General features: G+C 34.5%; 1 protein-coding gene across 4 annotated transcripts in view; it reads right to left on the bottom strand.

The window, feature by feature from the left end:
* Positions 1–23,001, bottom strand: part of PKIA (cAMP-dependent protein kinase inhibitor alpha) — a 90,596-nt gene that overhangs the window by 18,877 nt on the left and 48,718 nt on the right. For 3 of the 4 annotated variants that reach the window (XM_009213239.4, XM_009213240.4, XM_003902887.5), the window contains exon 2: positions 13,702–13,830. The exons of the other annotated variant lie outside the window; for it this stretch is intronic. The gene's annotated coding sequence lies outside the window, so the exon portion shown is untranslated. The remainder of the gene's footprint in view (positions 1–13,701; positions 13,831–23,001) is intronic. 4 annotated transcript variants of the gene reach the window in all.

Raw genomic sequence — 23,001 nt, 5'->3', positions numbered from 1 at the left:
ACTTTTAAAGATTAAATAATAAAGGTTTAGAAATCTTAAGTCATGAAACTAGTAGGTGATTCAACCATTTACAGTTACCATTTTCCAATATTTGCATTGGGGTATAAACTTACTTCATTTTCTGTTAATGGTTTGCCATCAATATTTCTTTTTAAATATGTAAGTAGTTTACATTATGTCTTGAAGTATTACTCCATAGGGTGACAGTCTATTGATATCTCAACAGTATCTGGGTTTTGAATATTATGATCTGCTATGCAGAGTATTAATGACACCACCATCTTTTTCTTCACTTCTGTATTTGTTCTACAAAGACTTCCTATTCCATCTCCCACAAATCTGGTTTAATTATCCAGATGATGGTCCTCATATTCAGTTGCCTCACTGTCAGGGCTGTTTTGCCTTGTGATAGTAAAAGCACACTCTCTTGAGAAAGACCTAGAAAAATATTGACACCTAAAAAAAGGCTTCCAAAGTACTTTTTAAAATGCAAAATTGAGATTAAAAGTATGTTTATTTAATATTATCAGCACTAATATTACAACTCATAAAATGCATCTCCTACTTAGTTATGTAATAAATTATATTAAATATGTGATTTGGTACATTTTAATATATTTGATAAAATGTAGTGTGGAGCTTCCAAAAGTGCAATTGCCCAGGATGGGGGAAAGCTTAAAAATGACCCTGCTCATAATGAACTAGAAGTGACTTCGATTGGCAGGTTGAGGCAGAGACGCTAGGCCATGAGAATAAGAGAACAGGGGTACAGTGGAGAAGACTGCCTGGTGAAATAGGAAAGTCAGAAATTAGTGATTTATTGAATGGGAAGCATGAAGGTAGGGGATTCTAGGTTGACAATTTTAGAATTGCGTCTAGATTTCTAACTTGGATAAATGAGAGGCCAGTGCTGTTTAGTGAAGGCAAAAGGAACAGCAACATGGAAAGTCTAAGAATGCCATTTTAATATGTCACAATGCTATATTTAAGTTAAACTCGGTGATCTTTTCTGAATGAATGACAATGCATAAATTAAAAACACATATTTCATACACATGTTAATATCTGCTATTCTGCAAGCATTTTCTGTAGTGTCTAAATATCTACTCCAACTGAAAAAGTGCTTAAACACTTCAATATGCCTCTTTTCAGCCAAAAAGAAAAACAGTTGCCATGACCATGTTTCAACATATTTTAAATCTACACATAATCACTGCCAATTTATAATATCTTCTCTGCAGATGCTAATTTCCTATATAGCATTTTTTGCAAATGTAATTGTTCAGTATCATAATTAATGTTTTTCATTGCTATTACCTGTCTGAATGTTGTTAGAATTTTTTGTTAATCTTTTTATTAATGGAATGCTTTTCAGTACAATGTGTAATCCTCTTTTTCTCTGACACTGTTATAAGTTATTTCAAGGATTTTCCATACACTTGTTTTAAATATAATTTTCAAATTTTTCAGGCTATTTTAAGTCAGTAGAATAGGCTCTAGAGAAAAGAAAATACTGAAGAACAGAAATGTGATTTAAATGTAAGTGTAAATAAGAAAGTATTCATTTGGCTAATGAGAAATATACCCATGCATATAAAATATATAATGAATATAGCAATCAATAGACACTTCAAAATGAGATTATCCACTGAACTATTTTTAAATATTAGTGAAAAGATGTGATCAAATCACAATATTAACAAAATAAAAAAATTTATAAGGTAACAAGATAAACAATATGTGTATTTATTTTGGCCAAGAGACAAGTTGTTATCTGGAAAAATCATGACACGTTGTATATTATCAAAATTACGATCAATATGAGCAGCTCTACTATTGACTCTATTATCAAGACTAGAAATTGTTATTCTGACTCTATTCCATTACCAGGAATATTCAAGAAACTATTTAAAATGGTAAACATTAATTTTAACAAATAAATACCAATCCATCTGATGAAGAGGTTTCTGTGAACTGACACATTAAAGGATCTCAAAATCTTTCCTTTGACTACAATATAAACTACTTGAGATTTATATTTTCTAGTTTGCACTCTAAATTTTAGGAAAGTGTTTTATGAACAATTCAGGGCACAAAGTAAATACTTAAAAATAAAAATGCTTGAATTCATTACCTTGTGGTACAAATTAGAATGTCTTTCATATTTACATAACTGTAAGACTTTTTATTTCAGCATTATGCATTAACAATGTTTGTGTCTAATTCCCATAATATTTTGTGTCAACCAAACTCATTTGAGTGATAATTAGAAGATCTGGTGCTTATCTTCTAGGCTTTAATCATTGCATGTTACTTCTTTAATTCACACCAACTTTTAATATCTTATAACACAACCAAAGACACTATAAACACATAGAATAAGCACTATGCAAATAACTCAGGATAAAACAGTTTTCAAATGTGAAATTATAGCCTTGCTTGGCTATACTTCCAACTAAGTGCTTCATCTGAATAGAGGTGTTCAATCCAGCTGCATATATAAGTCACCTAGGGTGACTTTTAAACTTACCAATTGCTGGCCCCACTATCAAATCTGATTATTATCTACATGTAAATAATTGTTTTTCAACTGAGCTTTATTTTATTGGTTGCAAAGGCAGCACACACACACACACACACACACACACTCTCTCACTCTTCCTAGTACTTTTAGAAATTATAGAACAGGGTTAAGCATAACTATTGAGTTTAAATGCTACTTATCAACATGTTAAAATGCAAATGAGTAGGGGAAAATTAAAAATAAGCTGTTTTACATATATATTTAAAGTCTTATAGAAATCCTTAGGAAATTAATATGAAATGGGAAAACACGAAAATCTTGTTGCTTTCTGTATTCCCTCGCCTGTGGCAATGCAAACAACAGAAATCACTCTGGGACTTCAATTAACCCATTGATGCCGGAGGTTGCAAATTTCTTTTGTGAAAAGTCAGACTTTGGTGACGACCTTGAGCAGTGGGATGTAAATGACTCCCACAAGTTTAGCGTTCCAATAATGGAACACTAGGCATAAATAGGTTAAGGAAGGCTAGAATAGATTAGGTCCAGCCAACATTGTCTCTCTCTGCCATCTCCCTCTAAGGTATGACAACTCCAGTCCCCACCTTATTGTCTCCAACTATAATCTCTTCTACTAAAATGTGTTTTTATACTTAGTGTTATACAGTAATTCACCTGTAAGTGCAAATGCAAGCAGAGTCATTTAAAGAAGAAAGGAAAATGTTCTCACAAATTTTTAACACAGAAAAAGCATTTCAAGAGTGAGTTACAAAAAAGTAAAATTGAAAAATATTTCTCACAGCTAATACTTGCAGGTAATACTATCATCCCTCTCACAAAAGCAAGATAGATGAGGCATAGAAGGAACGTGGTGTTGAGGGCAATGAAAATAAGCAGTTACTGCAACCTGTTACAAGCGGCATTCAATTGATTAGAAGACAGGGGATTCAATGCCATAATTTTTACAGTACTTGCTTGCCATCTGATGCTGGGAAAAATATTAATTTCTCTGCACTTCAGTTTTCATGCCTCCAAAATGTGGATTCTCAAACTAAAGAAATATTTCAAAACTTTTTGAGGTCTAAAAATTGCTGACCTTAGTGTCTGTGTGCCCTTCATAAAAGGCAAGTTTTCATGAAGTGTGGTATTCTTCTAAAAGGCCTTTGAAGTAAGAAAAAGCTATATTTAGAAAGCCCATTCAGTGTCCCTGGGTGTTCTCATGTCTTGCTGCTATTTATAACCAGGTATAGGCCAATAGGACAACAGCTTTGCTTTAACTAATAAGTGCCCAGGATTCTGAGAGTTAAAGACAAGTTTTTCATTTTTCTAAGTGTGGATTTAAGAAATCATTGAATACAGGAATTTTTAAAAATTTGTTTGCTGAATTGCCCAGTTGTTACCTGGCCTGACATGGATGATTTAAAAGGTCGCATTTCTGTTTGGACATATAGTTGTTACCCTGCTGTTTTACCATCGCCCTCTTACAGGGTAAACATGTTCAACTGTTTTGAGTTTGTGAGTGTGAATGCTTCTTATGGTTTGTTTTTCTTATGAATTTCATGCCCACTTATTCCAATTTGAATGCAGGTAGAAATATATAAAATTCTTGAAGAACTTATTTTCATTCTTATGAATCTTATTGATTTTATTGTAATACAGAGAACTTTACTAATTTTATAGATAGTTGTAGAGTAAAAAACATTGACACAGTTTGGCTTTGTGTCCCCACCCAAATCACATCTTGAATTGTGATCCCATAATCCTCACGTGTTGTGGGAGGGACCAAGAGGGAGGTAACTGAATTGTGGGGGTGGTTCCCCCCATGCTGTTCTTGTAATGGTGAGTACTCACAAGATCTGATGGTTTGAAAAAGTGTTGAGCATTTCCCCTGCTTGCACTCATTCTCTCTCCTGCCACCCTGTGAAGAGGTGCCTTCCACCATGATTTTAAGTTTCCCGAGGCCTCCCCAGCAATGTGAAACTGTGACTCAATTAAACCCCTTTCCTTCATAAATTACCCAGTCCTGGGTATGTCCTTATAGCAGCGTGAGAATGGACTAATACAAACATCATTAGGAAAAAAATCCCAAAGCCTCAAAAAGAAAGAGAGAGAGAGAGAGAGAGAGAGAGAGAGAGAGAGAGAAAGAAAGAAAGAAAGAAAGAAAGAAAGAAAGAAAGAAAGAAAGATTGATTTCTGGAATTACATGGTATTAGCAAGAGAGATTAGTACCAGTAGACTAGAAGCTGACTAGCATTGTAAACAGCTTTTAACTATACTAGCTGCCTGAAGAAAGATTATCTGACTCAGGGATGACTTGTCTTTTGTTCATAATTTTTTAAATACAATCTCACACAGAAACGTTGAAATGACAGTAAAAAATACAGTAAAAATGGCTTATTTCTCAAGCCATTTGAGAGTAAGCTGTCAACCCCAAACACTTCCTACTAACATATCCAACTATTAACAAGAAAATCTGACAATTAACACTGATACATTACTATAGTACTGTCTAAACCTCAGACTTGTTGAAATTTTGTCAATTATCTCAATAATGCCCTCAGTAACAAAAGGATTAGCCTGAAATCACGTTTCATTGAGTTGTCCTCTCTTAATTTCTTTTATCTGGTAATTTTTCTTGGATTTCCCTTGAAATTCATACCCTTAAAACCTTTAAAGATACAGACTAGTTATTTTGTAGGATTCAGCTGTTTGTGTTTGTCTCATGATTAGATTCAGAAGATGAGTTCTTTGGCAGGAAAGTCAGTGAAGCTCTATTTTCACCACATTCTATCAATAGACAACTTGGGCAAACTTTTAATTTGTACCCTTATTGGGATACTAATTTCACTCATTTGATTAAAAGGTGCCAGTCCTCTCCACTGTAAAGTTATTTATTTCTTTTTTAATATTAATACATTTTGTGGCAAGATACTTTGTGCTTACGTAAATATCCTATTTCTCACCAAACATAATGTATTCAATTTATTTATATTGATATAAACTCACTGACCATTTTATTAAATTAACTATAACGAGTTTCTATTAGTGCTTATTTTGACGCTCAGACTATTCAAGATTTGCCCAGGGGAAATTCCTTCAATTTGGCCAATGTGTCCTTTGACATCTCTCCATCATTCTTTGCTATGTTTCTTAATTCTTGGAACAGTATGTTCTAGGGTCATCTTATGCTTTCTCTGCTCTGAATCAGACATTTCTCCAGAAAGCTCTGGTTCCTTCAATAGGAGAATTGTATCAAGACACCAAGATCTGGACGCTAGGTGTGCTCATTGCTATTGGGGAATAGCTGCCCCAGGCCTTTGCAATAGACTGAGCTATGGGATTTATGTGTATGTAGACATACATACCTACATGTGAAAACACCTTCATCTACATTATAGTCACACACATATATACTTTACATCTATATTTAATTCTATATTTGCTATACATATTGAAAACCAGCACTTTCATTCCCCCATTTTCATCCAGCACCAGAGTTCATTCTAGCTTTTGCCTATATTATACTTTAACTTCCTCCTCAGACAATGAGAAATACTGATTACCTTCGTCTTTAATATTCTCACTTACTAGATCAGTCTCCCTGTATTTTAACAAATTATTGTTGCTACCACTTTTTTACTCCATACAACATTCTCCCCACCTAGCACAGACTATAACTATCTGTATTGAGTGGTTGCTGTGGCCACTCCCCCATGTAGATGCCCCTCTCCCTCCAATAACTTTCAATATCTCACACTAGGCTTCTCCATGCAGACACCCTCCTTCTACTTCTTGGGCTTTAATAGCCAATGCCCAACCATTGCAATCCCCTGTATACCCACCCTGCCCATGGTGTCAAAGGCTTACTAGGCCTCATCGAATGGCTTTTGAACTAAATTGTTTAAGAAGGGAAAGGACAAGGAAGAGGATGAGGAAAGGAAAGTGGTAAAGAATGGAGAAAAACAATATTTTTTCCTAAAAATATTACAAGTGGTTCTTTAGGAAGTTATAAAGACAATATGCAGTATCAGCTAAATAATTAAGCCTAGATTACATATTCTTTACATATCTATATCTATATGCTCTGTATCTTTATAATTATGACATATGTATGCATCATTTATAGCAATAACATATGTGACAAAATTTATAATATTTATCTAAATATTTTAATACCTCACAACTTAAAAAATTATATAGCATAATTCAATGATTAACAGTTCATGTCTGTGAATGGATTTTCAAGTCTCCATGCCAAGAGTGCTTGGGATAGTATCTGTAGTGGTCTTTATTGGATCCTCTTCATCTTTGGCCACTCAGGATTCATATAATGTGCTGGTCAATTGCATACCATTGGTGCTCTGCACCAGCCCATGTTTATCTGAACAAATATACCAGCTTGGTATTTCTCAAAGGGTTGTCTGTAAAACCATATGCAGCAGAATCACCTGAAGACCTTGGCAAAAGGCAGGTCCCCAGGCCTTCTTGATTTCCTGTTCAGAATCTTTATGGGTGGAAATGGTTGTCTGGAACTCACCTCGGGTGATTCTCATGCATTAAATATTGAGGCTATGGTGTAACTCACATGTCTACAATTCCTCAGATTTCTGTCTTTAAAATACACACTTTCACTCTATCATTTTTGTATTTGTTATTCAATAAACTTGCTCATGGCTAAATGTGTAAATACCCTCCAAAGTAAAATATATCTATCTTTTGCAAAATGTCTCTCACCAAATGTCTCCACAAAATGAAATGCAACTATCTTCTGAGATCTTATTTTGAGGAATCTTACAGGTCTTCCAGGTTCAGAAAATAACAAGTGCAAAGGTCCTGATGCTGGAAAAGTCTTTTAGCGAAAAACATTCTAGAGGTGAGTGTGTGAGGGGGAAAGTGGTAAATAAGTTTGGACAGTAAGGCAGAATGAACATTGACTAAGGCCATGTAGGTCAAAGAAGGCAGTTTAATTTTTATTTTAAAAGTGATGGGAGCCGGGGTTTTGGACAGTAATGTTACCGGTTTAAATTTCTTTGGAAGATTATTCTGGCTATTGTACTGGTTATAAACTAGAAGGGCTGTGGCAAGAGGGGAAGGAGGAAGATCCTGTAAGAGACTGCTTGTTGCACTAGGTAAGGCAAGCAATGATGGCTTGCAGTAGGGTGAAGACGGTGAGAGGTAGAGGGATTCAGGATAGATTTTAAAGTTAGAGGTGGAAGAGTTTCTCATGGACTAGATGTAGAAACTGTGGGAAAGTGCAAGTTTAAGGATGAATCCAAAGCTTTTGACTTGAGCAAATGGATGAGTTATGGAGATGGAAACAGTTGGAGTGAAAGTGATAGAAAAAAGTAAACTATTTCATAGTATTTGCTAATTCTGAAGTGTCTGTCATATATAAAGTAGAGATATTTAGTAGAAAATGGAAATTATGAGTCTCAAGTTTGAGTGAGTGGTGAAGGCTAGAGGTATGAATTTGGGAGTCAGAGTCATCTGCCTATTGAAGCAATGGCAGAATAAAACTCATGTGCACAGACAGAAAACTGTAGAGGGCCAGGAATGAGTTTTAGGGCACTCTAGCAATAAACACTAAGAAATGGAGGCATCACAAAGGAGACCAGGAAGAAATGTGAAGTGAAAAAGGAAGAAAACTGTGAGAGTATGGTGTTCTAAAAGCCAGTCAAACAAAGCATTAATGTTGGAAATTATGAGAGCTTATTTTCCAAAGTTTGTTGTATTAATAACTTAAAACTTGATATTCCAAAGAGAGCTTTTAGCAAACAGAAAAAAAAGACTGGTTCTTTTTTTTTTTTTTTTTCTGTTACAAGTGATTGATTGTAACAACATAGGAACTGGAAATGTGAAAAAGGCATCAAGAATTTAGGTAGAACATGATTTTAAAGAAAAGTGTTCATTTAACATACAAGTACACAATGTTAAGACATAATATTTTGTCTTTCTATTAACTGCAGCTACAGCATGCTGTAAGTGAAGATGAATGATTACAGTTTAATATCAAATTCAGGGGAAAATATTTGACTCTTCATAATTTTAAAATAGATTTTAAAACCTTTATAGGCTTGTGACTTGTCATAAGTGAAACAGAATTTTATAAACGATCATAACAATTTTAGAATCAGAATAAAGTTTACATATAAAATGACTTACTTGAATTCACATGGTTCATTTTTATAGGTGAAGACTAAGACTCGGGTTTTCTGAGTACTGAGTATTATTTATTACTTTAACACACTGTCTGGAATATCTTTCAATCATCTATAAGTCGTCTATAAAAAGACTAAAAAGGAGCTTATCAGTGATATCTTACTTTTTAAAATAAAATTCTAAGTAATTAGAGGTAGGAGAAATAAGACTCAAGAATATTAAATTGTAAGAAGAGCTTATAAGAGGGGGAAAAAGTAAGAGATGCATTTCCACATGGACAGATAGGAGATTTTAGGAGAAAAAAATCAAAACTTTATTTATACATGTTGATATTAGCTTAACGAAACAAAGACAACCATCATGGGACTAGCAGATAATTTTGAATATGTTTGAATATGAAGACTGATACAGATCAATATCCAATTACACTAAAGACCAGATAAGGTCTTCATTCTATTACAGCATATTAGGAATAAGGATACCTCTTGATACTTTGCTATGTGCCATTTTGGGACAATGAACCTCACTATAAAGTGAACATTTATGTCAAGAAGTAGTTTAGGATATAAATTGTAGTCGTATAGGTTACTTTGAAAAGTTAGAAATAACTAACTTTCCTTTATCCTTTTTTTTTTTTTTTTACATTTTAGTTAACTTTTTAAACTTTTATTGTAGGTTCAGTGGTACATGTGCAGGTTGTTATATAGGTAAACTCATGTCACAGGGGTTTGTTTCATAGATTATTTTGCCACCCAGGTACTAAGCGTAGTACCCAATAGTTATCTTTTCTGCTCCTCCCCCTCCTTCCACGCTCTGCCCTCAAAAGGCCCCAGTGTCTATTGTTCCCTTCTTTGTGTTCAGGAATTCTCATCATTTAGCTTCCACTTATAAGTGAGAACATATGGTATTTGGTTTTCTCCTTTTGAATTAGTCTGCTAAGGATGATGGCCTCCAGCTCCATCCATGTCCCCACAAAAGACATTATCTCATTCTTTTTTATGCCTACATAGTATTCCATGGTGTATATGTACCGTATTTTCTTTGTCCAGTCTATCATTGATGGGCAGTTAGGTTGATTCCATGTTTTTGCTATTGTGAATGGTGCTGCAAAGAACATTTGCATGCACGTGTCTTTATAATAGAATGATTTATATTCCACTAGGTACATAACCAGCAATGTGATTGCTGAGTCTAATGGTAGTTAACTTTTCTTTTTAATGCCAGAATAACTGTTACATAGAATATCTCACTACGCCACTGTCAAAGACAAAATCCTGGGACAGTAGAGGTCCATTATCTAACCATCTAAAGCTGCACAGTTCACTCATTAGCCACATGTGGCTTCTGAACCCTTAAAATGTAGCCTAGTTTGACCCAGGTGCTGAAATTTTAATTTAATTTAATTTAATTTAATTTACATTTATTTTTTCAAAAACACACAAAGCTAATGGACACAGTGTTAGACAGCACTGAGAACATTCCCATTATCACAGAAACTTCTATGGAACAGAGCTGACCTACAACATTTAAAACCTTTTTACATTTATTCTTCTTTGTTAAGAAAATTGACTCTTATTAACAGGTAACATTAGCATGTTGGTAGATATAAGCTCAAACTCCAAAAACCTATTTAACTTGATAACAATGAGAAATAAGTATGAAAAGATAAATAGAAAATGAAAAGAAGATATTCTTCACAATTTTCCAGAATAGGAAACATAGTGACTATTAAACAGATGAAAAGATTTTCAACCTATTGGTAATTAAAGAAATGCAAACTAAAACTATTAGAGACTGAATTATGTTCCCCAGATATTCATATGTTGAAGCCTCAGTCCTCAGTTGACCGCATTTGGAGATAGGCTCTTTAAAGAAGTCATTTAGGTTAAATAAGGTCTTAAGCGTGAGGCTCTAATCCAATATGACTGGATTCCTTATAAGAAGAAAAAGACTCCAGGGATGCGTGCAAACAGGGAGAAAGCCACGCAATGACATAGCAGGAAGGCGGTAGTCTCCAAGTAAAGGAGAGAGGCCTCAGGAGAAACTAAACCTGTCAACACCTTTCTGGACTTCTAACCTCCAGACCTGTATAAAAATACAGTCTGTTATTGAATCCACAGACTCTGTGGTATTTTGTTATGGAAGCCCTAGCAAACCAGCACAAAGATCAATTGAGGTTTTATGCTAACTAGATTGGCTGATCTAACTGGTGAGGCTGTAGAATCATAGGACTGCAACTTCATTCAGTAACTTTGAAAAACATTTTGGCATTATCTTTTAAAGCTGAATATTCAAATTCCCAATTATCCAGCAGTTCTAATCTTAGTTACACATGTTAAGATAAATCTTGCACATGTGTAACAAGAGACATTAAAATATATGCTCATAAAATATTGTTAATAATAGATCCAAAACCACTCAAATAACATCAACAGGATAATATACACATTTTTTACATTTATACAACATAGTATTATACAATGGTAACAACGAATAAATACTAGCTAAAACAAAATAGGTATACCTTAGAAACATAATAATGTTGAGTGAAAAAAAGCAAAGTTACATAAAGTATGATGCCAATTTTATAAAACACAAAACATACCATACTTAGTAAAAAATACATAAAAATTAAATGAATGTTAATATAAAACCAAGAGCAGAAATACGCTATTTATGACAGAAAAAAAAAAAAAAAGAACCAGAGAAAAGCACAAAGAAAGATTCAGCAGTATTGATTCTAGTTCTCAGTTTTGGTGGTGTGTTTGCAAGAGTTTGTTTTTATTACATTTCATAACTTACATGTAATAGATCTGCATGCATTACTTTGCATGTATCAAATACTATATAATAATGTTTTTAAAATAAAAATTTCCTGGTCACCGAAGATAACCCTTAGACATTAATTGTAGAGATGGAGATCTAATCCAAAACCACAGATATATTTATTTATGAATATTTTGTACTCAGAGACCTTTCAGATGAGAAAAGAAATTCTTCCTTTCTCACATGAGAACTTTATGCTACTTAATGAAGCTCCCTACTTTGGGGCAATTTTCTATCTTTATTTAAGTGATACTAGTCTTTCAGCTGTGTAGAAATTTTAAAAACAACTGATAGCTACTTCTCCTGTTCCCAAGAGAATGCAGGAAAAGAATAAGGTGTGGGTGGCAATCTCATAGCTCACTGATAAGTACATACGAAGACAAAAATGGTACATAGTTAATGCTCCATCTAACAATACAGAATTGTTATTAGTAAGTATATCTGAATATCATAATTAATAAAAGAATAAAATAATCAAATATGAGTAAATGTCCTCTAATTTTGAAAGGAGTTTCAGGGTGCTATTTTAGATCACTAGTTCACTTTCACACCTGGGAGAGTGTGTGTGAGTGTTTTGGTTTTGTGGTAACTGGATTATGCTAAATTTTACATTTCCTTCTTTAATGAAATGGATTTTGTTCTCTCTTGGAAATGCAGGAGATAGCAACAGCAGAATGTAGAGAAATAGCTGCTGCAGCTGTACTACCCATGGAAAAGTATACATAACAATTTTAGCAGCTAGTGATTCTGAAATTGCCCTTAACTGTGTCATTATAAAAATGCTCTAACAAATATGTTTTACAGTGGTTGACTATAGCAAATAACAATGCATTGTGTATTTCAAGATAGCTAGAAGAGAAGATTCTGAATGTTATCCCCACAAAGAAATAATAAATACTTAAAATGATGGATATGCCAATTACGCTGATTTGATCATTATACAATGTATACATGCATTAAACATCACACTATACCCCATAAATATGTACAATTACTGTATCAGTTATAAATTTTAAAAAAAGAAGTTTGCAAGTAATATAGTTAAGAAATTTATCTGATGGATTTTCTCCCTAAGACCAAATCATTGACTAGTAAATCTAATGAAGGTACTATGCCTAAATGTAAAGGATAACATGTAAATTATTAAAAAGCAGTCTCAGAACTAGAAAAATGGTCAGCTATATCAGCAGACTCAGATTCAGGCTTTCATGTCACAGATACTTCTGTCATAGTCCTTGGCAAATATGTGTTTTGTGTTGGTCTTATAATTGTCCTTAGAATCATGGGGACTTATTCATTCATTCAAAAAGTTTTATGGTCCACATTTTATGTGTTAGTTATAGCGCTGGGTTCTGAGACTACAGAAGCCAACACACAAAGCAATACAAGGACAAACTTTTTTCCTTCATTCATCCACTATTCATTATGTATCTTCATTTTGAGTACTGACTAGGGATCAAGTGCTAAATATACATACATTAGTAAGTGTATATTAATATAACTGCAAATGAGAAGATGAGCCACTGATTATGATGTTACTGCTGTCTTTTTCTTTTGTTTCTATAAAATGGGATGTTCTTTTGCCCCAAGTGTTGGTCTTAAATTGCAAATGAAAAGAAAATTCTCAGTGGGATGCTGACGTGCATAGATAAATGAAAACAGAGCTCCCCTTTCGCATGCTCCATTCACCTCCCTGCCAACTCTCTATATGCGCTCACTTTGATTGTCCCAAGACCAAGATGAGAAGTGCCCCATAGGAACCAAGACAACTTCCTCACATCATTCATTAGGATTGCTCCTCTTACAGAACTAAATGCCATCATGATCCATAATTTTCATGACCTTCATAGGGGATCACGGAGACAACCTATGAAAATGATTTGTTTTAAAAGAAAACACTGAAAGGGTTAATCTGCTGGGCCACAGGCCTAACCTCCTGGGATTAAACCACAGGCATGGAGCTCACTAAGTGTACTTAGTAACAACAAGCTAAAAATAGAAAAAAGCATCCTGCTGTTATTGTATGAGTTTCCCTCCAAGGTTTTGTCAGATAAACATCACAACCACCGAGGGGATTGTGAACAGGTTCCTTGCAGTGTAGGTTAGATACCTATTTTTTCAGATAGTCATACCATAGCCAGTTCTCAGCATACTTCTATTAAGGTAATTAAATGTTTGAAAATTAGTGTTCCTACCTGATTGGAAACCTTCCTGTCTTTAATTCATTGACTATACTAGATCTCTTTTTTCTCGGAGATGACCTTCAGATTTCTATCAGAAATCGCTTCTTTGGGGAAACCAGAGCTTCTCAGAAAGTCAGGAAACTGAAATGGAGATAGCAAGAGAAAGGGAAATTATCTGTACATATAAGTTTCACTTTTTAAAAATTTTAAGCAAATGTTCAAGCATCCATCTTTTGAACAGTATCATAACTTCAGGAAATTTTATGGTTTACAAGTATGAATTCTCACAAGACAAACACGTGATGCGAGTGTAAGTTGCATTTTGGGATTTCAAGTCAAGGAGTCTTCAAAAGAGTCCTGGTTAGTCTTTGTTAATTAATTGTGTGTGTGTTGTGTGTGTGTGTGTATGTCTGTGTGTAGCTTTTTTGTGATGGGGTGGTGGGGAAAGAATAAATCTGTTGACTACTAGTCAGTGATGTAGAGGGCAAAAAAGGCAAGTTTTCTGTCGTTTTAAAATATTCACTTCCGTTCTTCAGTCTTCATCTAGATTTCTCTTCCATCTTCACTTAGATCTTCAAAAAATTAATCTGACTAAACTTAATTATTCATAAACATTGGAATTTGTTGAAGGATATTTTACAGAGATTTTAATGTCTGTTCAAGCTTTGCCATCACACACAAAATTGTGTGTGTGTGTAGCTTTTCTTGTGATGAGATGGTGGGAGAGAACAAATCTGTTGACTACTACTTAGAGATTTAGAAAGATGGACAGATTTAGAAAGATGGATATTAGGGTAAAGTGAATCAAATTATGCAATAAGTTCCAACACTGTGATTCTGAAACAATAATAGCAGACTTCTGGGTGACTAAGGAGTAACCTTCTCAAATTATACTCATACCTGTTATAGACCATCTGTTCACAAATTCTATACTGTCATTCATCATTTATGGAAAACAAATGACACGATCTCTCATTCTCTCCACTTCTTAGCCATTATCATATACACTTTTTCTATCTTTAATGTCATATTCTTTTCCATCTGTTTGAAAACATTAGGATCTAGGAGAGACAGACCATGAGCCAGCCTTCAGCATCTGTACCAGTGTTGGCCCTGAAAGGAACATTGGGCTATTAAGAGACTAGAAGTGATTTGGGATTGTCTGAGACTGATCTCCCTCAGAAGCAGAGCCTGAGAAAAGAATTTGAATTCAAACTATTCCTGGGAAGTGAGCAAGGAAACTCAAGAGTAGAGTGGGAATTGAGAATAGAGGCATGAAAGAAAGCCAAGAGAGGCACAGCATTGAAGAGATTACTCTTGCGGGGAACTGTTACAAGTCCCTCAGAGGAGTCCTGTGAAACTCTGCAGAACATTCCTCAGGGTTATCCCCACCAGTGGGTGAAAAAGCCGAAGTGTTTATATTCCAAATCTACTCTGTCATGGATTGAAAGTTTCAACCAGATATGTTATCTCCTGCATACTTCTGGCCTGCCCTAAAGAGATGTTTGCAGGTGATGGCACAATTCTATCAGTATGCACTAGAATGCTGAGTGTAGGGGGAGATATAGGTGGCCTCTGACAGCATCAGATACAGTGGCAGTGGGGTATTAAAGGTTATCTTGTAAGTCCAAGTGGATAAACTTTAGTTCCTGGGTTGACAGTTTTCTTTTGAGGTAATTAAGTACTAATGCATTGATAACATTTTCCTCTATTAAATCAAATCAAAGTTCCTAAGTCTCTAATCTCCTGAAAAATTTTGTATCTTTGATACAGTCCTAGGTAAAAGAAAAAGGAAAAATTAAGATTTCAAGTTGACCATTAATTCATCACTCATTTAACACTCACTGAGCACCTAATGTATACCAAGGATTAAGTTAGACATCAGTGTAACCTTTATTAAAATCATTATCTTACCATCAATGATTTACTTCATTGGGGCATCCAGATAGTACAAATTATTACATAGTGCAATGGAAAGGAGAGAAGAGTGTTAATTCATTCTGTGGACCAATAATAAGTGAGTGTTATTTGCAGGTCTTCCTGTAGAAGGCAGTACTGGAGATGGATGTGTAATGTGAAGTAGAGGTAAATTTTTGAGTCAAAGAGAAGACAAATTCACAGTAGAAAGAAAGAGACTGGTTAAGGAACAGAATAGAAATAAATGCCATATACAACTGGTATAAATAGTGCTTATAGGGGTGTAAAAAAAGAAGAAAACAGAGAGCATGGTAGCAGCCAGATAAAGAATGGTTTGTGTATGTATGAAAAGGATGTGGAATTTAATTCTAAGGAAGATAGAAAGCCACTGAATGATTTTTAACAGAAAAGTTCAAGTTAGAAGAAGATAGAAAGGTTTACTTGTATAACATGATCAGATGTTTGTTTTAGACAGGTCACTTTGGAAATACTGGGGCTTGATTATTGGAGAAGGGTAGTTGCTATCCTAGACACAGAAAGATTAGTTAATAGTCCATTAATATAAGCCAAAGAAGAAACTGGATATGAAGTTCGTGCATGGCAGTTTTTTGCTTTCAGTACTGGAGGAATGTTATGCCAATACTTCTGACATCCATAGTTTCAGATCTGAAATCTGCCGTCACTTGAATTGGTGTTTCTCTGCAAGTAATGCATTGTTTCTCTCTGTCTGCTTTTCAGACTTTTTTCCCTTCTCTTTACATTTCAGAAGTTCAATTATGATGTGCCTTGGCATGAATATCTTTGTGTCTACCCTATTTGAGTTTTGCTTAGGTTCTTGAATCTGTACGTTTATGTCTTTTGCCAGTTTGGGGAACTGTTCTGTCATTATTTCTTCAGATAATTTTTCCATCTCACTGGCTCTCTGTTTTCATTCTGGGAGTTTAATGATATGGATGTTATTTTTTTATTTTTTGTTCACAGGTTCCTGAGATCCTGCCCACTTCTTCACTAAGCCTATGTTTTCCTCTCTGGTTTTCAGGTTTAGTAAATTCTATTGATCTGATCTTGAGGTCACTGATATTATGCTTTGTCATCTCCACTCTACTCCTGAGCCTGCCCAACAAAGGTTTTTATTTTGGTTATTGTATTTGTCAGCTCTATTTTTTTTTACTTGGTTTTTATTTTATAACATCTATTTTGTTGCTTATACTTTCTATTTTTTCATTTATTTCAAGAAATACATAATTGGTTTTTGAAACATTTATGTGATATCTTATTTAAAATCCCTGTCAGATAATTTCAACAACTGATTTATCTCGGTGTTAGTGTGTGCTGACCATAATTTTTTTTCATTCATTTTGTGATTCCCTGGTTCTTGGTATAATGAGTAGTTTTCAATTGTATTGTGAACATTATGAGTGTTATATGACTCTCGATCTTATTTTAACTTATTATTAACTTTAGCAGGAAGTTCCCCTATATCAGGGTGTAGCATGAAAAGTACAAGGGTGGGAACGTACAGGTTCCACTGGGCCCTGCTGATACCACACTGGCAACAGAGGAACGCTGACTCACACGGCCTTACTGCAGACAGGTGAGGTAGAAGTTTAGCTCCGTCTTTGGCCTTGCTGACACCTTCCCAAGGAGAATGGGACCACTCATATCACGTTGTTGCCTCCAAATGGGAATGGAGGCTCAGCACTGTAACAGGCCCCCTGGACCATGGCAGAGGGAAATGAAGTATCAGCTCTCTTTTTTTACACTACCTTAATTCTATCCTATTGGTGTTAGGTGTATGTAGAGGCTTAGTTCCTCACTGGTCTCCCCTGACCCCAGGTTTTGAAGGAAAGTACAGTGCTTCCTACCCCCAACTTGCAACATCCTGTTGCTGATGGCAAGTAGAGGTGGGGGCTTAGTTCCCCACTGGACCCCATGGCTGTGTGCAGGGAGTCCATTTGTAATTAGCTCTGTCTGGCATGATCTCCTTAAGTCTCCTTCCTGATGGGTGGGGTGGAGGCTCAGCTCTCCACTGAACCACACCAGAGTGCTGCCTGCTTGTGAAGGGCAAGATTAGGGTGGTATGCACAATCAACTCTTTACCTGGTCCCTCTGAAATAAAAGTCATGGGTCATGGGTGTAACTATGACCTATAGTTTCATTAGTGTTTGGCTGGAGAAGTGTACATACTGCCAGAAAGGTTTTCTGTTGTTGGAAATCTATTTTCTCATACTTTGGCTAAGAAGCACAGAGTTTTCTTGGAGCTTTTTTTGTCTGTGTCTATTGGTTATAGATTGGAGGCTCCTGTGGTGCCCTGTCTGAGCTATGTGAGAGGCAATAAGAAAACAGGGAACTAATTGCCATGTCATTTCTTAAGTCAAAAGTAAGTCTGCCTTCCAATTTTCACTATTCAGTGCCTCCTATGTTTATATATTGTATTCATTTCAGGGTTTTAGTGGTAAATGAAAAGACCTGGGAGAAATGCAGCTACTCCATCTTATCACAACCAGAATTATGGAGGTCTATTAATGTTAAAAACTGCTGCTGGCTATAAATTGAAGTTTGACAATATACACCATGCCCTTTAGGAATTATTCTGCTAGACAAATGGCTTCCCAAGGGTTAACAAAGTTATTACGATTTGATTTTCACACTTGTAGAAGTAAAGTGTTCTGTCGAAGGTGAAATTTATAGATAAGGAAGGCTAGACTGATTCATGAGGTAATAGATTAGGGTTGGAGACATTAATATAAACTCATCCTTAGCTTAATGTACATATGCATAGAAACACACATAAAAAAGTATAGATATGTGTATACACATTGTTAGTATACATACACATATCTCTTCACCCAGTCAGCTAAGACAACCTAGAAAGAATGACACCCCAGTAAAGTAACAATGAGTAAACGTAGCACCCAGATCTTGGTGCTAATACCACTCCCCAGTAAAGGAACTAGAGCTTCCTGGAGAAAGGACCAATTCTAGAACCAGGGCAAGAAATATAAAAGATGGAAATAGACCTTCTTGTAGTGTGAGAAATTAAGGAAGTGATTTTTAAAACCCACAATGATTGAGCCATGTCAAAGAAGCCCAGGAACCACTGAAAGAGTTCATAATGGTTAAGATGGAACAATTTGAGCAACAAAATAAAGTGGTATATAACCCCAGGTATAAAATTAATGTCCACAGATGCTTACTGGTATAAACAAGTGATTAAATAAATAAATGGCTGCGGGATAGATAAGTCTCCAGTGCAGAAAACTTCCAAATAGCTTATGTAGCTATTCTACCCTAAGGAGGGGGAGCATAACTCTGCTTCTTATTGTTGGCTTAGCATAGTGATTTCCTTCCAGAGTATAATACAGAAAGAGAAAAAAAGAGAAACATTACAGTGAAGAAACCTGATGACCACTACCTCAGCCATGTGATCAAGGTTGACATCAGCAGTCAGAAGTCATGTTGATGAAATGGCTCTTTACCTCTGTGGTCTTCCTTAAAAGCACACTCCCAATCTTGAGAGAAGCATAAGACACATTTTAGCAGTGGGGCATCGTACAAAATACCTGACCAGTATTATCCAAAATTGTCAAAGTCTTCAAAAATAAGCAAAGTATGAGAAATTGTCACAACTAAGGATCCTAAGGAAACATGACAACTAAATGTAATACAGTATCCTGATGGAATCTTGGAACACAAATGTGACATGATCAAGTAAAAATCCAGGAATCATGACGAAAGTATGAACTTCAGTTAATGATAATATATCAATATTTGTTCATTAGTTGAAACAAAAGTAACATACTAATATAAGTTGTTAATAATAGAGAAAAATGGGCATAGTATATATGAGAAATCTCTATACTATACTTGCAAATTTTCTGAATTAAAACTGTTTTAAAATATAAAGTCTATTTAAAAAGTCAAGTGTTTTCTTGTTTCATGATTATGTTTCTGCAGTCCCCAATAAATATTTGAGTTTGCTTTACCTCATCGATATTGATGTCGAAGAAAAAAACTAAATAACTCTAAAATGGTTGGTAATTCCAATTCAATAAGCAATAATTCTTGGTAACATGTTTTTGGAAGAACTCACTGGGTAAATCAAAGCAGACTGTCTTTAAATGCTAAATTTCTTTTCTGTGTTTAATCTTCTTTAAGATTAATGTTTGCCATGGGCATGATTCCACTTCAGAGGGCAACGATTATCATAAACATTGGCGGTAGGCAATGTCTAATGTACGGTGAAATATTAATGCAAGATGCTGTATTAACTTTAGCTAAAGTATTTTATGTTTTCAAAATGATGTATTGTTATTTCTGTCTATAAAGCCTTTTTAAAAACACATTTTTTGCTCACCTTTTCCAAAACAGAAAACTCACAAGGAAATGATACTACAGGATAGTATGCTCATCAATGTGAATTGAAGGCTCCTTTGCTAGCACTCGTGGTTGCCAATGATATTGGCATATGTATTACTTTTACAAATCCCTTCCTTGGCACAATCTGATCTCCACAGGGGAAGTCTTTGACACAGCAGGTACCTAAAAGCTATATAACATATAGCTTTGTAGCTAGATTTATGAAACATTTTACCCAGAAGTACAATATAATGTAGAAAAAGCTATTTTTCTCTTTGCCTTCTGCTACTCAGAGATCACTCACCATCTTACTTTTTATCAGTCAACAAAGACATGTTTCATAAATTAGACTATGTGTTTGTAGCTCAAGATTCTATCTTAATATGACTAATTTCATATGATTTTTGTTGGTACCAAATATGTAAATCAACAGGAAATTTTGTGCTTAGCTCTTAAAAATGATTACTATAACTTACTCAATACATTTTTACACTTTTTCTTTGTGTTTTTCAAAACAGCAGTTCTCCTAAGGTGGACTTTGAACACATAAGTGAGTTGATCCTTTTTTTCCATGGACAATTCTCTCATCTCTTTTACCATATCAATTTGTTCTACTTTCTCAAAAAGTAGAACTTCATAACTAAATAATTAAGTCTTTATTGAACACTGATGTAAGGCATACACAAAAGGCAAACAACTGATCTGTTGGTTTTTTTTTGTTTTGTTTTGTTTTGTTTTTGAGTAATGAGCTCAATTAAAATCTCTCCAGATAACAGGTATTACTCTATGTAGTGGAAATTGTATTTCCTTATGGGAACTCACAGTCAGGAAAATGAAGACCTAAATAATAACAGAAAAGTGATAACATTACTAACCATGCAATGAGTGCCTGCTTTGTATCTGGCCCTGTAAAAGAAACTATAAACATTATACCCGCAATTCTCATTTAAAAAACCCTAATTACTTTAGGGTTGTGTGTGTAGGTGTAAGAGAAAGCAGGAGAGAGAAGCTTCAATAAAGGGCTTCTGAGAAATAGCAAGAGCACTGCCAGGTATCCTTAATAAATAATTTAGGAGCTTCTAACTATGCATAATTATTTCTCATATGGGTGAATATTCAGGATCTTTCAGGTTTAGACTAAGAAAACAAAAGGCTTCCAGAAGTTGAGTCCAAATTTTACACTTACATAAAATCCTTATAACAGAAGACCAAATTATAATTCAATAACTGAAGAGTTTTTAAAATAGTGAATGTGTTCATATCAGCATGGCTTCATCATGTGGATAAGAGGCAAGAAATTGGCAGATACAACCTGCAGATTCATTACTGTTCCTGTGAAGGGCAGGATAATGAATAAAAATGAAAATAATGAAAAATAATGACTAGAATTTTAGGCAGTTTGCTTAATCTCTATTCCAGGAAAAATACAGCAAGAAAGGAAAAAAAATATTGAAATTTTTTCTCAAAACACTTAAAAGTGATATTTCTTCTTTTTCTACCAAATAATGTGGAAGTCTAATCAGTCAAATAAGTCTGACCTTTTCTCGTAAAATAATTATTTATTTGAAAATGTGAGACATAATAATCAGAAAGTCTTCAAAAAGGAGGCCAAAAAAAATTTCCTTTAACACTCCTCTTAAAGAGCAAAATTATAAAAAAGAACCATACTAAAAATATTTTAAAACAAAAGTAAAAATTCCCTTTACTGTTGCAGAGCTTTTAAATTTTTATTGTTGTTTGATTTTTAATAGTCATAGGTTTACATAGTTATCACAAGGCAGACAAATTTGAAATCAGCTCTCTTCAGTAAGCATTATTCTATTTTGCTGCATAGTCTCATAATTATAATTTTAATGACTGCGTAATTTTCTACTAATTGGATATAATTTGCTTTACTCAATCATTTTCTTATTGTTGAAATTAAATATGTTTACTTTTTTTGTTATTACACATGACAGGACAATGAACACCTTTATATAATGATTCTCTAAATATAAATTATTTTAGTAAATTTCCAGAATTAAAATTACTGGGTAAAAATCTATGACCACTTTTATCTTACCAGACATTGCCAAATTACTTTTCAAGTTATTGAACCAAATTAGATGAAGCATGTTACCAAAATAAGATACTGTTATATGTGATTACTGATTTTGATAAATTAATAAACTGGACCCTCATGTTCCATTCCTCTAAATTTTTTGATAACTATTAAAGTCTAACATCACATACATATTTAAAATACGAATGTATTTTCTTTTAATTGTCTTCTCTCACTCTTTTCTGTCTCTTCAAAACCTATTCCTAGGTAACTGGAGAAAAATCACGTGACAGGGCACAACTGTATTCCAATAAATTAATGAACACCAACCTCAAATGGGCTTCCAAGACTGGGAATATTGTTCTGACTAACCAGTAAATTCTTTCTTATTCTACTTAAGGACCATTCTTCTTCTTTTTGTTTTTTTTAATAAGCCTTCCCCACTCTCCTCAAATTTCCCCCTTTCTTCTTTACTTTCCTCTCTCAGCTGATGTGTTGCTTTATATCTCATTAAGAAAATAGAAGCCAGTAAATGGCCCACTGTCAAATCCATTTATCCATTAGCATCTTCACTGATATTTGTATTCCCCTTTTGTTAGAGTTAATGTGAAAGGCCATTCACACTGCTTGTAGTGGTTATTCCATTTTTCCTCATCTGATCAAGAACTTCACAGCACTGAGTCTTCCACAGCCGACCTACTCCTTATAGATTATTGTCATAAAAATTCAAACATATTCTAGACCACTAACTCCTATTTAAAATAGTAAAAAGTATATATGCAACATGAAATCTTCCTTGGTCATCGAATATCTTCTTTATGTCATTCACATCTGTCCTTCTCAAAATTGTTATCTGTATACATTTTTTTTCCCACTCCTCAAGTCCTATTTACTCATTAGTTTCCTTTTTTTTTTTTTTTGGAGTCTCACCCTGTCGCCCAGGCTGGAGTGCAGTGGCGCAATCTCGGCTCACTGCAAGCTCCGCCTCCCGCGTT

Source organism: Papio anubis, chromosome 8 (assembly GCF_008728515.1).
Source record: "Papio anubis isolate 15944 chromosome 8, Panubis1.0, whole genome shotgun sequence".
NCBI classification, from domain to species: domain Eukaryota; kingdom Metazoa; phylum Chordata; class Mammalia; order Primates; family Cercopithecidae; genus Papio; species Papio anubis.
This window is presented reverse-complemented; position numbering and strand designations above follow the sequence as displayed.